The sequence below is a fragment of the Dermacentor andersoni genome, chromosome 5 (genome assembly GCF_023375885.2).
Source record: "Dermacentor andersoni chromosome 5, qqDerAnde1_hic_scaffold, whole genome shotgun sequence".
NCBI lineage: Eukaryota > Metazoa > Arthropoda > Arachnida > Ixodida > Ixodidae > Dermacentor > Dermacentor andersoni.
Genome location: NC_092818.1, coordinates 152,550,102 through 152,567,256, shown reverse-complemented (window position 1 = coordinate 152,567,256; position 17,155 = coordinate 152,550,102). Strand labels below are relative to the sequence as shown.

The following is a 17,155-nucleotide window of genomic DNA, read 5'->3' as shown; positions in this document are numbered from 1 at the left end:
TAATTTCACGTCACCGATCTTCTCGCGTAGCTTCCACAGTGTTGAGTGCTATGTATGGAAGGAAGGATAGAAAGAATCGCATTAAATAATCTTAGCGCGTCACTGCCGTTCGCCGCAGTTATGTCCTCACGGGAAATAGGCCACGCGAGTTTTCGTTTGAGGGTCGTTTACACACCCATGCAACGCTCGCACGCGCATCGCAGTTTTTGATGAGTCAGCACAAATCGCTGCACGCCAAGTAATGGTACTCCCAGTGGTACGCTAGAAACGTCGGACTGTGTGTAAACGAGCATTTACGTCGAACAGTAGCCGTCACGCGAAACTTGACACGCTCCTATTTGAACACCGGCACAAAGATCGGAGAACATGCTGCAAACGCGAAGCGGCACCTCGGCGGCACTATAGCTAAAGTATTGGATTTGTGCAAACGCGCTTAACAAAGCGACAGCCGCTGGAAGTAGTGTCCATGTATGTGCTTGGGGTGCATGCGTATGCAGGAACAGCAGGAAAAAAGACACCCATGCGCCCTCTGGGATTCTGCGATAGCGCCAAGGGCGTGGGTTTATCATCCGTACTTCAGTTAGTCAGTTCCTATGACGGTACTTTCTACACGCATAGCAGTGCTGCCTCGACTGGGATCGCCGTCATTGTCTGGCTTGAAGAAGCCTCGAGGGAACCAGAGTGAGACACGGAAAAAAATAAGGGCTGTGCTTCATGCTGTCTGGTGCCTCTGCAAGTGGACAGACCTGTTCGTCAAAGCGAATAAAGGTAAGGCCTTATATCGAGGGCAAGTCCATGCCACGACAGTCCATGACCAGGCAGAACTTGTAGGTGGCTCTCGGATTGGTAATTGAGTGAATGCGCCTAAGACTGCCGCGTAACCGCATTCAAAGAAAATATAGCTATGAGGATCTGGTTTTAAAGCAGCGTGCTCTTGTACGTCAAGCTTCTTTCTCTTCTGGGGCGTTGAAAAGAACGTGTGCTTGCCTTCGTGCGTTCAAATACTTGAAATAGCTCCAAAATTCATCCGCCCCATTGCGGCTAAACCTGCCCCGGGTTTCTGTGTTCGCTTCCGCCCATGCGCTCACGTGAGCGCTGCTTGGCGTACTGCGTCGGGATAATCATGTCCGCTGTCCGCACTCTGAAGGCATTTATTCGTTTATCTGCTTTCGCCAGCCTCGTTTCTAGTGCGGAACCAAGCGTCTTGGCCACCTTTAGTCCAAGAAGAAGCGCGGAGACAATGCGGGTTTTCTTGATTTCAGGATGTGATGGCTCGCTCCAATCACGAGGTATCTAATTTTAGCCAGCTACTGTTTCTGAAGTGCGAATAAGAGAGTGAAAAGCAACGAAAGGTGATGATTTGTAATTAGTAATGTTATTTGCCTCACCGAGTGACGTATTACCGCATTATAGGTGGCACATCCTCGCCTGAGCTAAATATTAAGGGCTAAAGTAATCAATTTTAAATGGTTACAAAATACGAACAGGGGGTCTTATTGTCTTGCGTGAAATATGGGGTTGGAGGATGTGCTTTCGGACTGTCAGAAATTATTGAGCCAGAACTGCAAGTGCACTATGCAATGGGTGACGTATACAAACTAACGACAACGTACTTCGGTAATGTGTGACCTTTTATTCATTCTCTGAACCTCAACCGCCGTTTCCTTAAAAAACTGGTTTAGATCCGAGATCGATCTCGCCATGCCTCGATACGAAGCCATGAGAACGGACATTTTTGAGCGCCGTCTTTTTATGTTCCTTCTCGTAGTCTACTTGCACGCCAAGTGTCTCGTCCTCCTTCAGCAGTTCCTCTTATCAAGATATGGCTGGCCTGAACGCAAGCACGACTCGGTGCCCGTCTGTGTTGCGAGCAATGCGACCGTATCGAGCAACTCAGTCTAGTCATACGGCGGCCCGGCAGTCTGGTTTCGATAACCTGCCAACTCGTCCATATCTCGCTCGCTGGGTTAGTCAGTCGACTGTATATTTGCTCCGTTAAGCAAAAGTTCATCGTCACATCAAAAAGTAATATAAGGGAGCTTCAGTGCTTCACGACGACTAATACCTGCATGAATCTTTTAAAGCCTAAGCATTCTAGGGCTACTGCCCCCGGAAATCTGTTCGTCTGTCCTTCCGTCTGTAATGCCAGTAATGCGTGACAACTTGCGCTCCACAGGCATACATGGGTTCCTGTTAACGGTATATATGTGAATAACTTATGTCTACGCCTGACTAGTGAGATTGATAATATATATATATATATATATATATATATATATATATACAGGGTGTCCCAGCTAACTCGGCCCCAGATTTAAAAAACACCCAAGAGCTCTAGAGAAATCTTACCGTTTGCATAGTAGCCGTAGTCGTATGTACTTACGGCCAGCATCTTTTTCATTACGAAGTATTGCTTAAAAATTACTTTTAGTTAGTCCACTTTTTAATTATTGCTTGAATCGCAAAGATATCAATTACAAACTTGTAGGGCATGAAGCCCGGTATCAAGCTGCCGCCGCTAGTAAAGCCGTGTATCCGTGGCTATTCGCTTGGGAGCAGTTGAGTAGCGGTGTGCGAGGGCCTACCTATTTCGTATTTTGGATGTTTCGCGCGCTTTTGTTTTTTCTCGGAAAAGCCAACAAGGCAAAGCTGAGCACTAAACAAATGCTTGATTCGGAGGTTATTTGAGGTGCCCAACAACATTGTAATTGATACGTTTGCGATTCAAGCAATAATTAAAATGTTCACTAATTAAAAGTAATTAAGTAATACTTCGTGATGAAAAAAATACTGGCCGTAAGTACATACGACTACGGCTACTATGCAGTCGGTACGATTTCTCTAGAGGTCTTCGGTATATTTAAAATCTTGGTCCAAGTTAGCTGGGACACCCTGTATATATATTGACCATAATATGAGCGACTGGACAGACTGCTTGCACACTGTCTGACAAGGCCCAACAGGGAGTTTCTCTAGTAATTTTTTCTACTGTGTACGAATTTCTCTATAGATAGTAACTACTTTTTGCTTTTGTTAAGTTCACCAATCGATGCTTGGTGAGCGAAAAGCAGGACGCTCACAGACGCCATTCTTACGAGCACGAAATCAACGAGCCAAGGAAAGCCTCCGACCCAAACTTCCTAGCAGCGGAACGGTTCAGCGATGCATTGCGGCTACCACAATCATGGTCCATGAAATTTTGATCACGATAGCATTCACATGCAGGAAGTTGTAGTTCGATACGAGGTTTCAGGTTTCCTAGGTATACTTGATTGTGGCGTGAAATACATTTCGTGAAAAGCGACAGAAAAAAGAAGACAGTGAAGCGCTAGTCACTTCACTGTATTCTTTTTTCCATTCCTTTTCACTATATGCATTTCGCGCCAAGATCAAGAATACCTATGAAACCTAAGCCCTAACTTGCCGAAGAAGTTCTTCTGGAGGTTTCAGGTATCTACGGTTTTATATCCCCAAAGTGTAGCTCATGTTTATATGGCGCGACGGTTGTTAAAAAATTAGGTCGCTCAAACCATATTTAATGTATTCAGAAAGCTCAAGGATCCAGCGGAGTTCGATACCAAGCTCGTGTTGAACACGCGTAAACATCTGAAGAATCCCCCCGAAGATAGTTTATGGAGCAGCGCTGATGGTTATAGCATTTTTTTTTTTATTACTGGGAGTTTTTTTTTTTTCTTTCGAGAAGTTCACATCGTGCGCCGCTTTAATTCCTGCAGCTGCGAATGAACACTCTTACTGTGCACCGGTCAGTCGGGAGCACCGAATCTCGAGCTTCGCGGCTTTAATTAGACGACGAGGCACAGAGAGGCTGGAGTTGGCTCATAGGAGGTTGAGCCTTACTTCGCGCTTGCGCGCTTAATTCGCCGTCATCAACTTTCTCTGTCCGACAAAGCACCGGGACCACCTGCGGTGGAGAGTGAAGCGCACTTCTTGGCGCTCCACAGCTGCGCCTAATCCTTCGGGATGCCCTTGCTGCGGTGCTTAAGCTTTTTCGTCCTATCCACCCAAGAATATCTAAAAACAGCGTTGCCAGTGAGACACGCAAATCGAGCGGACTAGAAAAGGAAGAAGAAAGAAATAGAAAGCCACGAAGGCGTCCTACACGGTTGTAGCGAGCCTCGGAGCGCTTTTTAATAAAAACGGGAAGAGAAGTTTCGCAGGGTATTCCATCCCATTGCCCGTAAACAAAATGGCTGACCTCTCTGTGTTTCCGCAATTCTCCCCCCCCCCTCTCTCTCTGTTTCACATGTGATGAAAGGAATCCCGCGCCACATGGAATAATTCTGACTTCAATTGAGTGAGAGAGAGAATAATTTAAAGAAGCTAGGTCAAAGAACAAGCTACAGCGAGAGAAAGAGCAATAAAGAACGTATAAGAATGCAGGGGGTTAACCAGGCGTTGTTCTGGTTGGCTATACTCTGCACGGAGGGAAGCGGTAGGAGGATAATTAGAGTAGAGCGGAAGGGAGGAGAGAGAAATAAAAAAGACTAGCGGAAACAAGGTAACAGTATATATGCTATACAGCCGCAGCAGGCGGTGCTTTTAAAGTATATCATGAAAGCTCGTAGACCTCAGGAACCTGAGCAGCTCAAGTAAAGCCTTCTGCTCAGAGTTCCTTTGGGAGCACTACTAGCCTAGCACTTTTTATTGCGGTAGGGAACAAATCGCTGACGGCCATTGCGGAATTTTCAAACCAATTAACTTCCTCTTCAGGAGTTAAAAACATGGGGCAAGACCAGGTTAAGGGGAAGGGAAATTTATTGGATTCATGATAGACTTCTGGGTACCCGCAAACGCACGAGGCTTACGTAACGCGCTTGAACGACAGCTGTGCTCAACAGCGCAGGGACATTACCGTGTGCTGCAGGACGGCATGTTGACAAGACAGCGCTAGAGCCTGTGGATAGCCATCCTCTGTCGTAGTCGTTGGCTTTTATAAGTCCCCAAACAAGGCAAGACATCGCTCTATACGTTACGCGCCCACTTATATTCTTTCGTACAGGCGATAGACGAGCGTGAGCTATATGAACGTTACCGACGATGACAGGCATTGTCGTGACGAAGACAATCAGAGACATCTTTTGTCCAACCACTGTTGATAATTTCTTCGTCTCTGTAAAGGTACATTAGCTCTTCCTCTCACTGGCTGCTCTGCTGCTCGTATGTCACGCGTGCATTGTGAAACGGGGCGGCTTTTGTTTTTGCCTTATGTCTCTAAGTTTCTAAACGGGCCTGTATGTGTACTTCCGCGTGGTTTCTCTTTGGGTGCATGTGTGTTCATACGATGGTGCATAGGAAAGTTGGAAACCTTCCATCTATCCCGTTTTATATCCAAGATGGATGCTTTGCTCTCACGAACATCACCCGAGTCAGTGCTAAACACACATTGCTTCAGAATTATGCTCAGAAGAAGAAGTGACGGAGTTTCGCTCTGCGCCTTCTCCACACGTCACGCGAGCATCGTGGTGGACCTCATTAGGACGCAGTGCCAGGCTAATTTGCGTGTATGACGTAAGCGTTCGAGCATTTGGATAGCTTATCCCTTTCAGCACCGTAGCATTCGAATAACCAAACGCAGTTGCCCACATCTCCTTTATCATATAAACTCGAACTAACAAGAGAAGTACCCCTCCACGTACACGTACTAGGCTGTGGTGCGTGTACGCGTACTAGCGCGTACACGCGTATCGTGCTGTATCTGCGTGCACGTGCTCAATCGCGTACGCAGATCCAGCTGCTCACCTTGAAGCCATGAAAAACCCAGAATTTTTGCTTCGCCCCTCGAAAGCCTAGTAGGTTGTCAATCGTTTTGAAGGTCAGCAGGATAGCTTGAACGACCGTAATTTGTAGGCAATGCTGAGGGCTGAACGCCATGGCGAAACGGTCGAAACAGACCCTATCGCTATTCAAAAGACATTTAATTAGTACAAGCATGTAGACAGCATTGGATCATGCGCGCGCCGAGCACGGGCTCAGTGCAACGACGACACAAACGCGGCGAAACCTGACGCAGGAAGGAAGGAAGGAAGGAAGGAAGGAAGGAAGGAAGGAAGGAAGGAAGGAAAAAGTGGAGAAGGAAAGGCAGGGAGGCTAACCAGTTTTGCTCAACCGGTTTGCTACCCTGCACATGGGAGTGGGGTGGGGGGATGAAAGATGGGGAGGAGAGAGAGAGCACATAGCACAGCACAAACATCGTCAGTTACAGTCCGTCACTTTTGCGCAGTACGTGACATCACTGTCAGAGCCGCTTGTCCAGTCCCGTCTCTTTCAAAAACCGAAGTAGTCCCTTCGTCGCCTTCACCTGCGAAGTCTTCTGTCGGCGGCATGTGAAAATCGTGCCGAGGGACACTGGTCTAGTGTCAAGGTGCACGAGAACGGATGCCAGGGATTGTCGCTGAACATTATATTCAGGACAGTCACACAGAACGTGTTCCAGCGTCTCCTCGCAAAGACAGGCATTGCAGAGAGCGTTGTCGGTCATTGCAATGCGAAATGAGTAAGGTTTCGTGAATGCCACCCCTAACCATAAGCGATAAAGCAGAGTGGCCTCTCTTCGGCGGAGTCCAGTTCACAGATGCATCAAAGAGGGCAGCTGGTATTGACGATTGCACCGGTTGGTCTGGCTGCTTGGTGTGCGCCATAGAGAGAGCGTCATCTTCTGAGCAAGCACTCGAAGTCTGCTGGCTGCGTCGGACCGTGAAAGCGGTGTGGCCTCTTCCTGTGTGTCTTCAAGAGCTGCCCGAGCGGCATTATCGGCGTCTTCGTTTCCTATGACACCACAGTAACCTGGCAGCCACTGAAACGTCACGTGGTGTCCTTTCTCATGTGATATATGGAGTAGGCATCTAATATCGAATAAAAGTTGTTTGTATGGCGCGCGACGCAGAGCTGATAGCACAGATTGTAGGGCTGCCTTTGAGTCACTGAAGACTGACCATTGTCGAGGTGGTTCCCGATTGACGAAACAAAGTACAGCGCGAAGAGCAGCTAGTTCCGCAGATGTCGATGTCTTTGGGTGGTCACTCCTACAGCTGATGGTAACAGCTCTTGCTGGGACAATCACAGCCCCGGACGAACACGGGATGTTTGTGGAACTATCAGTATAAATATGTACACTGTCCGCTTACCTCTCGTGCAGACGAAGCAGGCACGGTTGTTTCAGCACAGGCGACGACAGCTCAGACTTTTTCCCAATTTCTGGTAGACTGAGATGTACTGTGGGGTTGATAAAACACCAAGGGGGTATCGATGGTTTAGATGCAGCGGTGAAGCCCGAGGGAAGTTTGTCGTTGTACTTGACGATAGATTTAGAGAATGATGCTTGGCGCCTGTCTGAAGGTAGTGTTGCAAGGTGGTGATAGGGGGCACGCGCAAAATGTCTGATGTGCGTTCTCAGGGCTTCCACCGTAATGTGAGTTTGTATTGGATGGTCCGGAGCAATCGTAATAGTTGCCTCTGTTGACGTGCATCCGGGTAAACCAAGGCAAACTCTGAGTGCTTGAGCTTCTGCTGCCTGCAGAACACGTATATTTGTCTTGCAGGTGTTGTTCAGTACAGGTAGACTATATCTTTAAAAAATACGAGAAAGATAGCTCTGTAGAGTTTCAGCATTGCGTCTACCGACATCCCCCACGTCTTTCCTGTCAAGTATTTAAACAACTGGGAAGTCGCTGACAGGCGCCGGTTCATGTAGGCCACGTGCCGGCTCCAACAGAGGCCTCGGTCAATAATTACGCCAAGAAATCTGTGGGTTCTGACATGGGAAATGGTCCGCCCATTGATTGAGATGACATAAGGCGTCTTTGGTCTGCGAGTAAATGCCACTAGTGCGCATATTTATTGTGATATGCTGAGACCTTGTTTACACGAGTAGCTCGCTGTCAAAATTGCCGCTCTTTGAAGCCGCACACGTATCTGAAGACGTGTAACTGCCGAAGTCCAGACACAGATGTCGTCTGCGTATATTGAAATCTTGATGGTAGTTGGCAAGTATACAGCAAACCCAACAAGAGCGAGGTTGAATAGCGTCGGGCTGAGAGCACCGCCTTGAGGAACGCCCCTACTGGTATAGCGTCGTGTAGTTGGGCCATCGTCAGTTAACATAAAGAACGATCTTGCAGTTAGGTAACTTGCAAAAAGACACAAAAAGACTCGACCACCTAGGCCAACTGTAGTAAGAGCGTCGAGAATAGCCTCATGTAATACGTTACCGTATGCGCCTTTCACATTTAAGAATAAAGCTGCAGATAAACGCTTACAGGACCTTTCGTGCTGGACATATGGAACGAGATCAACTACATTCAACGTGTTCCATATATACAAGTAACGTTTTCAGTGACGCCTTCACGGCTCTCAACCATCCTAATAAAGCTCCAGATTATTGCCAGTTGTGACTGTTTTCTTCATTGCAAGGTTCCATTAAATACAACACGTTACCTGTTCTGGAAGGCCAACTGTACTAGTAATTTTTTTCATAAATTTATTACAGATAACGCCAATTCGTATGCAACGTTATCGAAAACCTGCAAAAGAATGCGACACAAGTGCACAGTGACACAAAGAATGCCTGTGCTGTCCCTGTTTGAGTAGGGCAAATCTTCTCGCGTTGTTCCGATAAAGTTGGAAGTATAATATATGCTTGCATTTCCATATATCTGATGGCATTGATTTCAATAACTGTTTCTACAAGGAATCTCCACACTCGCTTCGCGATGCAAAACAATGTTTTTGCATCGATTTTTTGTGCTGACACTTCGGTGCTCCACAACGTGAACATTCTTAAGCACACTCTTATAACGCACGGCGCCGGACGCTTTAAGTTCCAGATAAATCTTACTTCTAGGCCTTTAACGCTCTAAATCAAGATTATGTAAAGCGACAGCAATCCCTTACTCTTTATAACGTTTTATTCTGGCATGTGTCGCAAACACGCCTTACCCAAACCCCGGTATTTGCATGCATGCAGTTATCGCAGCATTATTTCCTTCACACTCCTTGTAGTTTAAGGAAGGATGCCATCGACGAAGCCACCGTGCAGTTATTGAGTTCATCGCTCCTTCTAAGCGGGCAAATAAAGCTGCTTGAGAAAGCCCCTTTTTCAAGATTCCTATTTCGCAATGCGGCACCGCGTAATTCCTCAGCAGCGTTATGCTTTGGTACAGGGTGGAACCTGCCCCATTTCTTCTAGCGAACTGCTGCGCAGCCAGTTGAATTATACGAATTGAAAATGACGTTATAGCATAAGCCTGATGAATTCTTCATGAAAGAAAGAACACTGTATTTCAGGCAAACCATATTTTTTCTAAATTAAACGTGAAATAGTCGTGAAGTAGTGCGGGGAGGGTTGGCAGGGTGCATTCAAACGTAGGGAAATGCGCGAAATGCCGCTTCCACGAAAATAAAAACCAGCGACTTCAAAATATTGAACGGCTTAGATGCGGCCTTAGCGAAGCCATAACCGAAAAAAAAGCATCAGCTAGGAATTAGTCACATCTATGCGGCACAATGTATCAATGGTTTAATAACATCGTTGCCGTCATATTTCAAAAACGTTGATGGCAGTTTGTGCAAGGTGGTTGCTCTGTCACTATTATGTGTCACTGCTCTGTATTTCACTATTAGTTCCACTCCGCTGTGTAAAGTAAGTTCACAACGTGTGATATTACTACAAGCTAAGCTACGAAAGGTAAAACTAGTGCAACTTCTTAATCTTAGAAGAACTAGTTCCTTAAAGATTTAGTGTTCCTTAAGTGAAACTGCTGCCGCGATCGAACACTTGAATTTCCACTGTTACATTCCTACATAAAAATAATTTTGTTGTGTTTAATATAGGACATACTGAAGAGGGCTACCTCGAAGGTAGTTGACCTTGACGTCCTGAAAATGGAGGCCCTGAAAGGTTAAATAAAAATTTCAGTAATTTTGGTGGCAGGGTAAAGACGGATAGAATGCATGATGCTGCTGACGAATAGAGACGTCTGCACTGGCTAGCGAAATGGCCTGAGCAAGCGGATTGACGCGTAGTACGGGGTTGGGAAAAACACGAAGTGGGGGGGGGGGGGATTCTAGCGTGATTAACCGGACATATCCAAGCAATCCCAGCGCGGGCCCTGCAGGCGTTGCCCTGACAGCGAAAGACTCATTAATTACGAGCCAGAGTAACCTCATAGGGAAGGCCGAAAATACCTAAGTCCTCCAACTTCCTAATCCTCACGTGTTCTCTTCTTCTTTGCTGTTCTCTTGTCACTCGCTATTTCTGTAGCCAGCGGGACACAGTGGCAGTGACTAGACTGTGTTGTGTTCTTGGCCACGAAGGTGACGAAAGCGTTGGGTCATACTCAAAAGATTAAGACTGAGCCTTGTGCTTTCTAGATTTAGCAGATTTATGCGTTTCGCACCTTGGTCAGCGATCAGAGGGTTAAAAGCGAGCACGCGGGTTGTAGTGATTAAGTCAAACAGGCAGGCTCTTTTTTTTATTAACATTGCTGCTTCTGGTATAGTGCGAATCACATGAAACCATTCACGAAGAAAGTTTACGAATGAATTAATGAATTCTGAGGTTTTACGTGCCAACCACGATTTGACTATGAGGCACGCCGTAGTGGGGACTCTAAATCAATTTTGACAACCAGGGGATCTTTAACGTGCCCCCTGTGCACTCGACAAGGGCGTTTTTACATTGCGCCCCCATCGAAATGCGCCCTCCGCGGCCGGGATTTGATCCCGAGTCCTCGGACTTAGCAGCGCAACACCATAGCCTCTAAGCCACGACGAGTGGTCACGTCCGTGTCGTTTTTTGTCGCGCAATATCATTTAAGTAATGGATTACCAACTTGCCTGGAATGCTGCTCTCGGTAATGAAATAGTTGAGGGAGCCATGACCAGGAACAGGATACCTTCAAATATTGTGGCATTTTCAGCAGTTTCCATTTCAATAAAGAAATATGTGTTAATACTTGTCGTAATAGAAGCAAGATTACAAAACAGACGGTGAACCTTTTGTTGCCTTGTCTTCTTTGAAACCACATTTTCTTAATCATTCGCTCTGAGCTTCGCTCACTACGTTTTGCTTGCATGAACATTGTAAAACATTTTTTCGAAGTCTTCATTACGAATCCGTACAAGACTGAGAAGCTGTGCTAAGCTGCAAGCTTCGTGAACCCAGCAATTGAAGTTCCTTTTAGGTCGGTTCACCTTGCGGCTTGCTTTGTCCTCTTTAGAAGTTATAGTCAAGTAACCTCACCTATAAATCAACGAATGCGCGTCACTGGCACCTCTTTCCTGCCCCTGCGTCACCCAGGAAAGGCAACTGCTAGGACAAGTATACAACACACTTTTCTCATGGAATGATAGATTAGTTTTTCCGGGCACATAGCATTTTGGTTTTCGACTTGTAATTACAATCCGTGAGGACCAGAATCTCGTCGTATATGCTCGTCTTTAACTGTGGTTGGCTTAAGAAGAATTTGTGAAGGCTTTTGAGGAATCTCTTGCGACGCTCCAATAGACACGAGTGAAATGTTACTGCAACTGAATTATCAAGAAAAAAAGTCAAGGCGATTCCGCCTTGCGAAGGAGGGTGACCAGCGAAGCTGCAAACATCGTGGTAAGAAAATTTCTGGGTACACTTCACTGGCATCACTCATTCTCACTTTGCGACGACTTTCACAATGGCTATGATATACGCTTATAAAATACATTGTTTGGCTATTTGGTGCATTGAATTAATTAAAAAAAAAGCTGCCAAAAAAGACCCAAGCAGGAAACATACACAAAGGCAGGAAAGAGGTTAGACTACCAACTGTTTATTCGACAGAACGGGGCTCTAATTTATAAAGTGTGCCGTGTCATATGACCATCGCACAATCGGCTTATCACCTTATCAGGTGCATGTGGTCTTTGGAATCTATTGGTTCTTCCTTCGCGGTTGGTTGTGACGTTTCATTGTGCTGTCTCGAAGCGTTTGTCCTTGAGAAAGGAATGGGGACGCAGCGGTCTTCTTGGTTTCACGTCCGAGCTGCCTTATCTGCCTCATCATTTCCTATGATACCACAATAGCCTAGTGGGCACTGAAAAGTGATATATGACCTTTTTCTCTCAGGTGATAGATGAGTTCCACGATTTCGGCCGTCGGTTGCTCGGGTGTTCTATGTCGGAGAAATGACTTCAAACATTGTCAGGCTAGCCTTGAATCACCGAATACTGCCCATTTTTCAGAACTCTCTGTGTTGATCGCATGAAGCGCACCTGGGAGAGCTGCTGAGCTCTGCAGCTGTAGATGTAGTGACATGGGAAGACCTGAACCGCTGAGTTATCCTCCTTGCCAATTGGTATAGCTACAGCGCCACCGGAACTGGTTGACGTAGTTGAGCCATCAATACAGAGGTGTGTGTAGTAGCTGTATTTCTCGTGCAAGAAGAGTAAAGTAAGTTGCTTGAGTGCTGATGACGGCAAGTCTGACTTTTTCCGAAGTCCCGGGATTGTCAGGTTTACTTGAGTACATCTGCACGCACCCAATACAAACAGCGAATTGGACAAGCGATGATATAGGCGCATGAAGTCGGTACATGACTTGAGGTTGGCCAGACAAACTTAAAAAAAAAATTTTGCGTCGCATGGACAAACTCGCATCGCAAAGGTGGCTGTCGTTCTGAGAGTATTTGGATCCGACAAAACCATTGAGAAAACCTAAAAGTGCAAAAATCCTAATACGGCAGGATGAACAGTGTGCAAAGAAGATAAATATTATAAAGATCAAGTAAGCGCAATAGTGGACTTATTCTTTCGTAGAAATAAAATGATGTAGAGAATGAGGAAGACGACTGCACATAAAGACCGAGAGAGTAGACTTTCTTTCTCAGCACAAATATTTATCCTGTCTCTAAGGCTGTTTTTCTCTAGATAGCCGGCACGGCTTCGCTGAATATAGGGGCGGCCTCGACAAGGAAGACAATAAAGAAAGTAAGAAATACTTCCGAGAAACGTACTCTATCTCCATTAAACATTATCCATTGCTCTATTTATATCTCCTGCCAGCGGCTGTCTGAACGGTTCACCGGAAAAACATTACCGAAGGCAGCTTCCTAAGGAGACTCGCCAGAATAAGTACAATATTCATATGTGTGCCCAAAGGTATTTTGCAAAACTTTAGCGATCCTTTTTTAAAGCGAATAGCTTCCTTTGGCTCTTCCGGACATTTTCGTGTTAGGTTGGTGGTACGACAGTTGGCTGTCTTGGGGGACGGAAGGCGAGGGAACGCGTCGAAGGAAAGGGCCTGGGCTCTTGGGCAACTGAGTTGCGAAAGGGACAGGGGACAATGGTTGAGCGGGGGGGGGGCGGAAGTTAAGGGGCGGTTGTGCCTTAGCTCTCGCCTAACCAAGGGGCGGGAAGAGGCGGGGAAGATAGGGGGTCGCACTGTCGCTGTTATTCGCTCGCTCATTCGTCGCAGGAAGGCGAGGAAAAGTGCCGGAAATTCGATAACGCATAGCGGATTCTCGCCCACGAGAAATACACTGATCGTTTGTTCTGGCTATTCGTTTACATTGACAATCATCGTCGATTGCTTCTGCATATTTTGCTTCCTCTACACATTCTTTGAAATTTGAGCAGGAGGAAATGTACGGGAAACTGGAGTGACCAAGAGAAACGCGACACAAGACATTCTTGCCACGTAGGCAATGTTTTCTCATGGATTCCAGAAATTCAAACAGTTTGTAATGTTCACTTTTCTTCTTGTCCACTCACCCCTGCAAGTTCTACATTGCGTTTTCATAATAATCACTCAGTAATTCAGTTCGTCTGATGTGTATTGGTTATTTATTTTAACAGGAGAAATAAAGCTATCTAATGGAGGATGGGAACATACACCGTAGTTCAAGCCCAAACCGAAAGTTCCCACACAAGGTTAGATGGTCGTGCGCAGACGAGTTATATTAGGCTATCAAGGGCTGCAGTTGCTTCGGAATCCTCACTGCGCAGTGATACGCCTCCGTGACGCATATTAGAAATACACGAGAAGAAAGGGGCTTAACCGAGGGGCCCGACTTTTATTAGTCATATCACAAGAAGCCAACAAACACTGACACCAAGGACAACATAGGAGAAAATACTTGTGCTTAATAAATGAAATAAGGAAACGATAAATTATTGGAAAGGAAACTGGATGAAAAAACTACTCGCAGCAGGTGGGGAACGATCCCGCAACAGTTGTTTTTCCATCCTCTTTCATTTCCATTAATTTATCGTTTATTTATTTCATTTCTTAAGCACAAGTATCTTTTCGTATGTTGTCTTTGGTGTCAGTGTTTGTTGGCTTCTCATTATGAGAAATACAGCACGACAGGATATTGCAGCGCAAAAGACCGGAAAAGAAAGATTCTAAGTGATAGACAGAAGAGAAAGAACGACGGTGTTACACTCACAGCTGTTTATTAGGCACAAAGTTTGCTTACATATATACCTCGCACACTCTCGACATCAGGGGGCAGCAAAGAGCAAGTGACAGGTCATCTTGTCAGCTTCAAACCTAACAATTTCATTTCCGCATCATATAACCAAAGAGTTGTTTGACTAGCACATGCTTGACCACTCATATGAATGCGATATTCCTCTGGCAGTTCCCGCGCGGTGTTATCTCTACTCCTACCTAGGATTCTCACCTGAGCAACACGTGGTTTACAGCAGCACGATCTGCAATGCGCAGAAAGATGGGCGCTCATATTCTTTTTTTAATTGTTTGTCTGTTTTCTCATTCGGTCGTTCACACAACGACCGGCCTGCCCGCCGTAGGTTTTCCCGCAACTTAGCGGTATCTGGTAAATCACAGCAGTTGAACACTTTTCCACGTAGCGTTTTCCGTGCTTCATATTGCACGCTTGCACAGCACATCCCATGATTCGGGGGCGTAGGTGAACCAGTTTGTTTTGGACACAACAGGTACCTCATAATTACTTTGTTTAGAGCAAAACAACGGACACAAGAAAGATGACAGGACAAGGTGCTAGCCCACAAGGTGCACCAACTAGCTTGCCAACGCGAGGTACTTCATACGTGTTCACCACCTTTTTGAGGTTGTGGCTCACCTTGGGGAAGTAAGGTAGCACCTGAGCCTTTCTTCGGGGATCCTGCTCACCTTCCGGTTTTTTGCGCTACAATATCATGTCATTCATACAATATTATGTTGTGTCGTTCAGCAAACACCAACTCACCCAGGAAAAAGTTATTGTGTATAAACTCCGTGTTTTCTTACACTTAACACTTCTTTAAAGCCTGCGAAATGTACTCAGATCACGTCATCACAGATCTGCCAAGGGCCCAAGGCGGACCTTATTTGACGACAAGTAAACAAAACAATTAATTTATTATTACTGTAATAAGCTTGCTAGCTACAAACTGTAAAATACTTGTTTATATTAGAAAGTTGATGGAAATCGTCATAAGAGGCCATTTCCGTGCATCTACATAGCAAAAGGGCAATGTAGGCCGGAATAACCAGCGTGAAATCATTCGTTCCATTTGCCTGATTACGCATGTAAGTGCTACGAAGTGCGGGTCAATGTGCAACCGTTTGGGACGTAGTATTGCGGCACAAAATATTCGCCATATAACGCGATAGGGCGGTCTGTCTCGCCTCAGCTGCTGAAGTGACCATGCGTACAATCGGTAATGGCCCAAAGCGCCAATCGGAATAAGCATGCAGGAAGACAGAAGCGTGATGGTACCTTAATTCGAGAAGTCTTTCGAGGTCATTCGAAAACCACAAGCGGTCACACACAACCCAGGCAACCCAAAATCGGTTCCCCACAAGCTCCTGCTTAAACCTGGCCGTTGGTCCGGTGAAACGTTCCAAATTTATGGAATCGGGGCCACATGGACAGTTCGCATTACTCTGCGTCGTGGTCCTGGCGAGCAGCAAGCTTGCGGAACCACCACCATTAGAGAGCGGAAGGCAGGGAAGGAGATACACAAGCGTTTGGGATGCGACAAAGAGAGGGCGGTACATACGTAGAAATTTCCGACGCGGTTCAAATTGTAGTATCTGTTCTGATGAGCTTAATACCTGGTACGGGTCGTATTTGCACATAAGATAATAACTTTATTTTTGCAAGTTGGCGGAGTACCTAAAGCCTGCTTCACCTACGGCGCGAGTCGGCCCGGTATTGCACTGTCTCTGGGATCGATCTACGTATGGGGAAAAATTGTCGATGTACACGGCTCGATAGACGCGCGCATTTTTTTCCAGAACCTAGCCACATACAGCTGCACTGTAAAAAGTGCATTCGCTATACTTATGCCAGCAATGCTGTGTACCACTCCTTAGATTTCCATGGTGGTACAACGGCGTAACAGCAGAGAGAAGACCAATAAGAAAAAAAGTGGGAACGATCATTCTTTCTTTCCTGTGTCGTCATGACACCATGAGTAGTATACAACTTTCGTTTCCTGGTAGCGTAAATTTACTAACAGTCGGCTTCTTTTTGCGGTGTTTCCTACTTTTCAATTAGATATAACTGATCGTATGAAGCTTATTTTGAAGGAGAATAAATCTGCAAGGTAATGCCTCATTCAAACGAAATCTCCGTAGGGCAAAAGTGACCAATGCATCTCCATAACTTGTATCAAGTGAGTAAAAACATTAATCTGTTCATAAAGGCATGGTTGCTCTTCAGCTTGGCCGATGGCTTCTTCATTTCTGAATTCCACTGACTTTGGCTGAACGACGCACTTGTTTTAAGCGATGTCCTATACAGAAATGAGAGGATAATTTTACAAACGGCTATGGCTTATTCTCTACGCGCTTTTGTTGCGGCTTCAGCATTAGGTTTTGCTTCGCTCATAACATTGGCAGTAAGCATAGTACACTTGGCGAAAAAGAAAGTTCCTTCTAAAATATACCCTCGAAGCACGCATGCAGTTCGCATTGCAAGCATATTCGCAGGAGAGATGGTTGTCTTTAAAGAGCGGAGCCCATTTTAATCAATATTATACTCCAGTGAATCGCCACAAGCCGGTGGACAAGGAAACCAATAGGACCTGACTTGAAAAATGACGGCGCTCAAAATTTCTTTCCTCCGCTCGTACCTACTAGTTTCCTTTGTGCATGCTTCCACTTCTCCCTCTTCATTTCCTGAAGCGAAAG

The 17,155-nt window shown here is 45.8% G+C and overlaps 1 protein-coding gene and 1 pseudogene across 1 annotated transcript in view; both read left to right on the top strand.

The window, feature by feature from the left end:
• Positions 1-624: 624 nt before the first annotated feature.
• The window catches only part of LOC126531404 (cell adhesion molecule 3-like), a 486,943-nt gene continuing 470,412 nt past the window's right edge, over positions 625-17,155 (top strand). Inside the window, exon 1 of the mRNA XM_055071147.2 lies at positions 625-768. The gene's annotated coding sequence lies outside the window, so the exon portion shown is untranslated. The remainder of the gene's footprint in view (positions 769-17,155) is intronic.
• Positions 16,027-16,206, top strand: LOC126532498 (U2 spliceosomal RNA; annotated as a pseudogene).